The sequence below is a fragment of the Balaenoptera musculus genome, chromosome 20 (genome assembly GCF_009873245.2).
Source record: "Balaenoptera musculus isolate JJ_BM4_2016_0621 chromosome 20, mBalMus1.pri.v3, whole genome shotgun sequence".
Lineage (NCBI taxonomy): Eukaryota > Metazoa > Chordata > Mammalia > Artiodactyla > Balaenopteridae > Balaenoptera > Balaenoptera musculus.
Window position 1 is genome coordinate 54,704,548 of NC_045804.1, and position 10,703 is coordinate 54,715,250.

The following is a 10,703-nucleotide window of genomic DNA, read 5'->3' on the forward strand; positions in this document are numbered from 1 at the left end:
GGAAGAGGTTCCAGGCTGTGTAGAGAGCTGCTTTGAAGTCCATCAAAAAGCTCTGGATTTTTAAGTCCAGGGATGCAAGGCACTGGGGGTGCAATAGCACCTGCCCTTGGAGGTTCAAGATGTTTGAACCTGAATATGTGTCTGCCCTGAGCCTTGGGAGCTCAGATAAATCAGGCACTGGACTCAGCCCCATGACCATTTCACGCTAATGGTGAGCTCCGGGCGCCCAGACCAGCGGCTGCCAGTTAGGAGGGGGGCTCAGGGCTCCCTCAGGGGAGAACCAGGAAACAACGGGGGGCAAAGGACTTCCCTTGCCCCTCCAGTCTGATAGCATCTTTCCATCCTCGGACCTTCCATAATCATATCTGAAGCGTTCTCCATTAGGAGGGAGAGCAGACTCCTTGTGCTCTTGGAGAAGGAAGATTTCAGCTCAGTCTGATAAAGAACACTCTAGAATCCACCGAACCACACAGAGAGTAGGCTGCCTCCTGAATCAAGGTCATGACCCCAGGAGGGGCCACATCATCGGCATCATGGGGGGGAAATCTCCATTCGGAGGGAGTTGAACTTGGTTATCCACCTGTCTAACGATAGCACCCCTTTGTGAGTGGAACCAGCAGCTGTGGCCCATGCCAGGCGCCCTGAGCGCACCCCTGCTCCCCTCCAACCTCCGAGCAGAGTCAGGACCACAAAGCCAGGTGGCCCCCTTGTCCCCTGCAAGTAGGGTGACCATCTAATCAATCATGCAAATTTGGACACTTTTACAAGTGAAAGGGGACAGTAATATTATTATAACATACCGCAACAGGGCAGATAGGGAGCCGTGGTCCCCTAACTGGAGTGCAGCAGCAGCAGAAACGCCCAGCCTTATGGTGGGACCTATGATTCTAAACCACAACATTGATTAATGGGCTAAAAATCTGCCTGGTGCTGTTAGAGCCTGAGGATGTCAATGCACCTAGCAATAAGTATAACATGTGGTGTTATGTATAAAGCCTCTTGGCTGGGAAGTCCGTTGGATACAGAACACATCGTGTGGGGTTATGGTTGAAGGAGAGTCCTCAGGTTTGAGGAGCAGAGGTGATTAAGAGGAAGCAAGGCCGGGGTGAGACATGTTTCAGAACTGCATTTCCAAAGAGACCTTTAAACACTCTTAAAATAAGAATAAGAAACTCTCAACTGTCTGTATCCAATTATACCATTTTCTTTTATCTGGACGGCTTTGGGGGATATCTAGAATAGAATTGGGGGAGATAAAGCCCTCTGCTGTACTGTCTCCTCACAGCACCGTCACCAAGCCATGCCCCCAAGCTGGCACTGCCTGGGTTTGCTAAGGAACAGCCATAGGACCAGGCATGTTTCTAAACATCTGAGCTTCAGGTCTGCATCTGTGAAGCCCAGCGCAGAGGCCTTTGCCCCTGGGTTTCCATTGTAGCCCAGACCTCTGTGACTTCACTCTCTATTGACCTACACAGCAAACCAGCTGACGTCATGCCGAGCCCTGCAGACCTACCAGGGTGACTCATTTAACAATATTTGTAATCTTTGAAAGGTGCAGTTGCTCCATAAAAGAGTTAGAAAAAAACCAAGTCAGGAGTCCCTCTGGTGCAGACAATTTTATTATGGCCTGAGCTCTTACTTTCTTCCACTGGCTTCCTATCACCCCACTCCCCCCTCCCCGGGTTCAGACTCACACTGGAATAGTTTGCAAAACTCCACTCTTTTCTGATTGGGTCCATCTGAATGGAGTCGCACCACTGTCTTCACAAATGGCATTTCCATTAACATTTCTATTTCCGTCCATTCGGGGCACCTAAAGATTTCCCACCAAGATTTACATCATCTATTTTAAGAAAGTGCTTTTAAAAAGCCAGTGCTTTGGCTAAGTTTAAGTCTGACTTTCTCAAGGGATGCTTAAAAGAAATACACAAAGCTTTTTTTAAAAGAACCTTTGTAAGTTCAAAATAACATTCCAAAAGGAGTCACTAGAAAAACATTCAGGGGAAGAGAAAGATTTTCTTTTTTTTCTTGCGTTTGGGGCAGTCCTGGCTTCATCCTCATGTTCTGTGTTTGTTTTTTGACGCACAAAAGTCAAATAGCCCTACGAGTCAGGTGATAATTGAAAGAAAAATGGGTGGTGCCTCCCATGTCTAGGATATTTACAACAGAGGGAAGAGTCAAGCCTGTCTGGATCCATTATTCAATAGGCCGGGTAGAAAGAGAAGATTCTGACAAATGGTGGATCAAAGGCAGAGCTTTGGAGATTCTCTTAGATCTTAGAGGAGCAGCGTCAGAACCATTGCCCAACTATGCCAACTGTAACTTTCCATCAGGCTGATGACCCACGATCTTCTGATGCCATAGCCCGATGGAATGCCTGATATGCTTGGACAGCTGCCAATCAAGAAGATCAGCCGTGGATGATTACTTCAACAAAATTGAGATTTGAGATGATTGTTCTCCTAGGCATGGAGACAGACCTCTGCTGACAAAGCAAGATGAGTGGCGTCTCAGTGAAAAATGGGTTTTGCTGCTAAAACTGAAAAACCATAATAGTGGTCGAATCATAAAAAGAGTCAAAGAGGAGGTTTAGGACTAATATAGTGGGACCACAGTGTCATCCGGGTCCCAGGCTCCTAACTGTTTCCTCTGCCACCTTGAACATGTGGCTTCCATTCTCCAGTTTACCTCATGGTCCCAGATAGCTGCCAGGTCACTATTCATCATGACTGCATTCCAAGTAAAAGCAGAGAGGAAAGGGCGGGGGGGGAAGTGTAGTCCCTTCTCTTTTAGGAGTCCCACACAACACCTGCATTGCATCTCATTGGCCAGTTTGGTCACATGGCAATTAGGAGCCACAAAGCAGGCAGAGAGTTTCTACTTTGGAAAGGTATCCCCCCCGCCAGTCTCTTCCATATATAGAGACTGCAGTGAGTCTTTTCATATCTTCCAGAGGCACCAACTTGCCTAAACTCAGCATTGTAGACTACAGAAGTCTTTACGAATGTTGACTCACCCTTGGACATAAAAAATAATCCAGAAATTTGAAAAGAATGCCATTTTCCATGACCTATAATAAATGGTAAGTGTCTAATCCTTAAAACAGTAGGTAAGAAGTATCTCCTGGGCTTTCTCCAGAAATGGATATGAAAAGATAACCTGTGTTTTACTCTAATAAAGATGTGGTATCCTAAATTCACTTTTGAGGGAAAATGAGAAAACCATTAGCTTCTAGAGAACCCATCCACTGTGCTTGCAAGATTCGCATCCAGATTCCCAGGTCTGCATAATTCTACTCAGGATGGCTTAAGGGGTGCCAGTCTGGGTGGAAGTTACGGGGGAAATGGAGGTGGTAAAACCTGTCTTGAAGGTTACTTGCATAGCAAGCACAATGCCCACAATTTGTTCAAAGTCTGTTGATTTCAAGTTTCGTCTTCCCCACTCCCATGACAAGACAGCTTTGGAGGCAGTCCTGCGTTGGAAGCTTTTTCAGTGTTCCTACACAACAAATGTCTACAGGGCAGGTGCTACCACCAGGATCGGGCTGTATTCAGACACCTTTCCACGGGAACTGCTTCCCTGGATGCCTGCTCTAGGTTCTGAGCTGTTGACTGAAAATACTTAGTGGGTCTTTCGGCTTTAGATATTTCTTTCCGTTTTAACACATTATACTTTGCTTCTTTCACACCAAAATATATAATGATGCACATCAAAGACTTATTTGAGACTAACTGTGTTCATTATCTACACACTATGGAAGGAAAAGAAAAACAACATGTTGGTCATGAAACCATTGACTGAAACCGTTATCTACAACAAAACTCCAGTAACATGGCACTGATGGGGTCTTTTTAGTGTATTTTCCCAGCCTGAGATATAATTGACTAGATTGTAAGACATTCAAAGTGTGCAACGTGACAATTTGATATATGCATACATTGTGAAAGGATCCCGCCTACTGAGTTAATTAACCCATCCATCACCTTACATATTTATCTTTTTTTGGTGGTAGTGGTGGGGGGATACATTTAAGTTCTACTCTCTTAGCAAATTTCAGTTACACAATACGGTGTTGTCAACTATAGTCACCATGTTATGTATTAGATCCTCAGACCTTATTCATCTTATAACTGAAAGTGTGTACCCTTTTACCAACCTCTCCCTATTCCCCACCCAGCAGCTCCTGGCAAGCACTTTTCTACTCTCTGTTTCTGTGTTCAAGTTTTTTGCTTTATGTTTGTTTGGGGGTCCACTATGTCACACTGTCTTCAGTAGGCAGATTTTGATGTAATTGACAGGAAAGTGTCTCCATCTTATTCTTTTCTTCCTCCTCTTCACCCCTTTGCCCAGAGGCACAGGCCTGACGCACACAAATAGGTTCAGGGACCTCCTGAAACTGCGTGTCCAGTTGTGTGTATATGTGTATTTGCGTTGAGAGCAGGACACATATCAGATTCTCAAAGAGGTCTCTAGCCCTATTTTATACCTCAGCAATGCAAACCCCTCCCACCCAGGCTAAACACGCAAGGTTGTCTCCTGCCTCCGAGTCTGCCAGGGGACAGAGAGAGGAGGCGTCCAGGTAGAGAGAGCCGCGTTGTCTACCGGGTAAACTCTGGCTCAGCCTTAATATTCCAGAACAAAGCCTGTCTTCTCTGTAAAACTTTCTGAGACGTCTAAGCAGATACAGGCTTTCTTTGCCTGGGTGGTGCTGCCTGCACCTTATTTCATCATATCCTGTTGTTTGTTTTCATGTTTTTCTTTCCATTTGTCTGTGAATTCTCTGAAGCTCAGATTGACTTTTCATGTAGGTACCATCTAGTACTACAACTAGTACATCCCAGTGAGTTCCCACTGGATGGGTAGGTGGGTGGTTGGTTGGATGGATGGATGGATGGATGAATGGTGGGAAGATGGGTGGGTTAGTGGATGGGTTGATGGATAGATGGATGGATGGGTGGGTGGGCAGATGGGCAAATGGATGGATGGGTGGATGGGTGGATGGTGGATGGACAGATAGGCAGATGGATGGATGGTTGGGTCGATGGTGGATGCGTGGATGGATGGACAGATAGATGGAGGCTTTCCTTTCATTGCCGGTTTCGCATTATCCACAGATCCACTTTTGTTCCCTAATATGTTAGTCATTTCCTTAACTCAGGGCTAGTATTAATTGCAGTGCCTAATATTGCTGAATGTTTAGGCTTTAAAATAAGCCATGCTGGTTAACTGAACTTTGATCCATCCATTTCTGTTTTCTCTGGACAGATTCTAGAGCTGCAACTCTGTTCTGTAAATGGGTCCTGTTTGGTTCCTGAATAACAAATAGTGTCTTCTCTTTGCTGGGGGCTGTTTCACGCTTCTTCCTTTTTCGAGAAAGAAAACAATGTCAAGTCTCAGGCTTATCTGAATCTAGCACCATTTTCCACAAGTTGTTTTTGCCTCAACTACTTTACATGGCTCTCTATCAATTGCTGATCCCCACTCTCCACAGTAACTAGGTTTAAAAAACTGTCAGTTTGGCTCCTTCCTGAGGTTTTGCTAATTTTTAAACTTTGCAGTGTTGGCTTGCATGTTTTAAATTTGCTTATCTCTAAACTTACTCCCAAGAGCTGATGAACTTTCTCTTCCATGTTGATAAGCCATGAAAGAGTGAAAAATTAGGAGAGGAAAGAGTTACTGTCTCACAAGCTGCGAGTTTGCCTGTCTAGCGTGGCGTTTGGATGAGGCTCATTATTTGTGGCAATGGTGTGTTCCACAGGCAAAAATAACTTTTTAAAAAAAGGACATCTCTGTACCCTCCTGAAATCATCTCAAAAGGAATTCAAGATTTCTCATGAAATGGAGAAGCCTTTATCATGGCCCGAGTGGGTCCTTGTATACTTGGCCACGCCACATTAAGTCTAATCTCAGTAACATTAGGGTCCAGAAAAAGCTAATAGAGACTTAATGATGAGGTAATGAGAACAGAGGTCAAGGGTGGGAAACAGGTTTTCTATTTGGAGCCACACGACCATGGGAAAATCTCACTTGAGGACCATAAACTACCAAAAAGAAACAATGGAAAGGACCATTCTGATATAGGACCTTTCCCTTACCTGATTTTAAATTAAGCACAATGGAGGTCACGTTTTGAGTAATAAATCAAAGCATATTATGTCAGCTTCACATGAGAATCAGCTAAGGAAAAGAGAAGGAGAAGGAAGGAAAGACAGAAAGGGAGAGTGGTAAACAGAGGAGAGGAGAGGATAAAGAAGAGAGAACACAGCTGGAAAAAATAACCAGCACTTCCTTTGTGCCAGGTACTCTTCTAGGTGCTTCATTCATATTGGTTGTTTTAACCATTGTAAATCTACAAGACCCATATTATTATTCTCTCTGAAGAAGTGACGCATAGAGAGGTTAAGTAACTCACCTAACAGGTAGAGGAAGTGGGATTTGAACCCAAGAAGTCAGACTCCAGGGTCTTTGCCTTGACAACAGTGTGACTGCAGGTGCAACTGAGGGATTGGGAAAGCTGAACTCTCCTGACCCCAGGCTGACTGTTTATATCCCCTCGAAATTCACTGAAACCTCACCTTCAGTGTGATGGTATTTGGAGGTGGGGCCTTTGGGAGGTGATTAGGTCATAAGGGTGGAGCCCTTGTGAATGGGATTAGTGCCCTGATCAAAGAGACTCCAGGGAGTTCCTTCACCCCACCTCCCATGTAAAGACAGTTGTTTATGAACCAGAAAGTGGGCCCTCACCAAACATGAAATCTGTCGACACCTTCATCTTGGACATCCCAGCCTCCAGAACTGGGAGAAATAAATTTCTGTTGTTTATGAGCCACCCAGTCTGTGGTATCCTTTTATAATAGCAGGAATGGACTAAGACACCATGGAACTCCCATCCCAAATCCCGTTCAGGGCCCAGCTGCCCACATCCCTGCTTTGTACGTTCCACCCCTCTGCTCCCACCTTGGGCTCTTGATAAAGCATTTCCAAGTGCCCAGCTCAACTGGTCACCCCTCACCCAGCTATGAGCCCTGCCTAAGTCTCCTGACCTACGTGACCTTGTGTCCTGTCCCCACGGGGCATGATGTCCCTGGTGAGGCCATCTCTGGTGGTCCAGCCAAGGAGTTCTCCATCCCACTGACCTTGCCTCCTGCTCAGAGCACACCTGGCCTGTGTCTGACCAGTTTATCTCCACATCTTTGTTCTAAGCTGGTGGAGTCCCAGAAAGAATGTAGCAAGATGAACATGTCTGAACTTTGAGCTGAGCACCCAGGGGTCCAACAGAAACCTACCTTTGAGAGAACGCAGAGAAAATCTAGTGCAATTGAGTTAGTTATCAGTGGGGATGTGCGTGGTGTGGTTGGAGGTGGATGCTGAATTGAGTTGGACACTTCTGATCTCATCACTGTTGAAAACTAGAAGTTTCGGCTAAGCCAGTAAACTCTGTGAGGCATTATGTTCTAGCCTTAGCAGTGGTGATATTTGCATTTGGAAATGGCAGCACACAATAACTTCTTGAATAGATTTACTATTATTTCCAACCCTGAACATCTTCCTTGACAAGACCGTACTACATTGGAAAGGTTTTTTTCTAGATAATCCACTCTAAATAACTTTCCTTCCCTAAGAGTTCTAGTCTAATAATGAGCTTTGCCTCTAGTTCAGAGGACACAGTAAGGAAAGCCCTGGATTCGAGGTAAGTTGCTTTGAGGGGTGTAGTGGATACAGTAATGTGACACCCAGAGCCCCCAGCTGCTTGGAGTGTTGGGGGCTGATGCGTCTCAGCTGAATTCCACTTAGAGATTTGCTCTCAGCCGAAGAGAATTACCCAAGGTTAGATCCCCTCCCCAGGGGCACATACACTCAATGACTGGTCCATGAGGATGGGGATAAGGAGCCCCAGCCTCATTGCCTGAAGGCAGAACGACTCTGAAGGACCATCCCAGCTCCAGAGCTCCTGGGATTCAGAGCCAGGACTAGGATGAGGAGATCGAGGTGCTCACCTCAGCTACAAAATTTAAGGGGGCACCAAAAGTCTCAGTAAACAAGACAGATACAATTTTAATGCAGTATTTTTTTTTTAATACTGCAAAACAAGAATCCAGGAGAACTATCAAATTTTTCAATAAAGACTGACCTTGACTGGGGTGAGGAGAGTGAGGGCAGTCACACAAGTGCAGGGTTGGATTTTGACTCTCTTTAAAATTTTGATAGTGTGTTCATGATGGATTTTTTAACATTAGCTTAAATTTTTTTCACGTTGCATTAAAATATTATGTATCGTGATGACTGCGTTTTCTGGCACCCCTTACATTTTGCCCCAAGGCAAGACTTGCTTCACCCTGGTCCTGGTTCTACTGGGATCTGCCGAGGTTTCTGTGGCAATCACATCACAGCTTAACTTCTTTCCTTGCTTGACTCTGCTTTCCTCACTCTTGTAAGAATTATTCCCAACAAGCCTTCTACATCCACACCTAACACTGTCAGAGTCTGTTTCCTAAGGATCCTGACTCAGGTCACGGAGACAGCTGGGTAGAGCAGGAAGCTTATATGATGGGCAAACTTGGGACCGAAGCTCAGCCCTGCAGCCTTCTCAAAGCGTGATCCCAGGCAGGGCATGCAGTCCCCGTATCTCGGTTTTCCTCCAAAGTAAAATAAGAACAACAATGCCTATCATTGATTTGATTGTGGGTCTCTGTGAGGAGTAAATGAGCTAATGTAGGTAAAGAATTTAGTCTAGCAAACAACAGGTGTTTGGGAAACGTTCTTATCTTTCCCTGTTTCATCTCCATCTTTCCTGAAATCCTGAAACAGACAAGACTGGGAGCCTCGGTAAAAGGGATGAGACCCAGTGTCATTGGTTTTGCCAAATCAGCCTGGGTCCGACCCCCCTACAGCTAAATCAACACTCTTTATCCTTTGGCTGCTGATAACCTGATCCACTGCTTCCTGGTAAAATCCCTAACGCGGGAGGTCTTCCCTCTGGGTTGTCTCTGAACATCCGTGATTAGGGACAATTAGGGACCAGTGTGCCTGCCTTTCCTCTCCTTTCAGCTGAGGAGGAAGTCCTGATGGGCCATTATCAGGGGCGAGACATCACCTGTCAGCCACAGTCTCAGGAATCCATGGCTCGTTCAGGCCCAACACCAATCTCACTACCTTTATCTGTGTTCCCCAAGTGCCTCCGACTGTTTGCTTCCCACCGACAGAGGAATCCAGCATCTCCTTCTCTCAACAACCAGAAAAGGATGCTTCAGTAACAGGAAACTAAGATAGGTGTTATAGAATGTCAAGGAAATTGGGAAAACCACATAGGGGATGCAGTCCCCTCCTTCAAGGAGCTTCCAAAATTCCAACAGGAAAGAGGGCATAAACATACACGCGAGAGACGAACAAAACCCATAACCACAGACCTATAATGGGATGTACCCACCTCCCTGCGTGCCGCCTGTCAAAACCCATTAGGGCTCCTGTGACACCTCCACAGTTAAGTGTCCCTCTCTCCTGCACCCGCCCCCTCTCCCAGGCCAGACAGAAGCAATTTCTGTACTATCTGTTTCCCTAGCAAATTGCAATGCTGTTACAATACATATATGCAACAGCTCACTGAAATGCTCTTCTCGTTTCTAGACGCTTCGCTTTAAATTCGGATGACTGCATCCACTCTTGCGTGCTTTTTCATGTGTCTCTTCCACAATGATTTGTGCAAAATAGGTGCTCAGTAACTGCTTGCAAATGAGTGGCTGGGCTAGAAAAGGCCAGGGACCACGAGTAAAGGAAGGAAGAACAGATTTCCAGGGGAGGTGGATTTTGTGAGATGGCTTTTGAAGGAATGGAACAATATGTCCCTCTGGAGTAGGAGTTACAGACTGGAGCTCCAAGGGCGCCGTTCCGCCCACCCAAGTGTTTGCTGAGCTGGCGTGGTGTTGTGAAATTTTCCGATCCAAAGGCCTGAGGTTAGCATGTGCATCCCTGCTGAACGGCATGTCCCATCACTTCCTGTCTGCTCTCTGCACCTCTGTTACCTGCCTGGCTCCTAAGGCCACTGGCGTTTGTCTCCTGCTCTAAAGCAGCCTGTCCATAGCTGCTTCCCTCTCTAGAGCTAAGTCTGCCTGGCCGAAAGACATGGAGGATGAAGGCAAATGTGTGTGTTTTCCCTCATTTCTCCACCATCTCCTTCAGTGTAGATTAAGATCTCTTCCTTCAGGGCCAAATACAGATCTGGGAAGAGAAGGGACAAAGCAGTTACTGAATACTCCCCCTCCATATAACAAGGCTTTATTGCATTTAATCCCCACAGCCACCTTGCAATTAGGTGTTCCCCATCCCCATTTTACAGATGAGCAAACTGAGGCTCAGAGGTTTAAAAACTTGCCCGAAGCTACAGAGCTGGGAAGTAACCAAGCCAGAGCTCAGACCTAGATCTGTACATCCTACACCCTTTACCTAATCACAGTGTGGAGCTGCCGGGGAGGAGCAGCAGCCCAGAACCTCCGTTTTCACGGGCAGAATCCTGGGAGGGAGGATTGTCTGAGAACATGTGCTCAGACACATGTTCTGAGCAGCACAGGGGTTTGCATGCAAGTAATTCCTGTTTATCTGCAGAAAGGCGGGAGACTCATGGGCAGATAATCCAAAAATAGTTTCTCATTTTTCTTGGGATAAATATAAAGTTTTGGCAACAGACACCCCTTTCAAAGTGTGTTTTG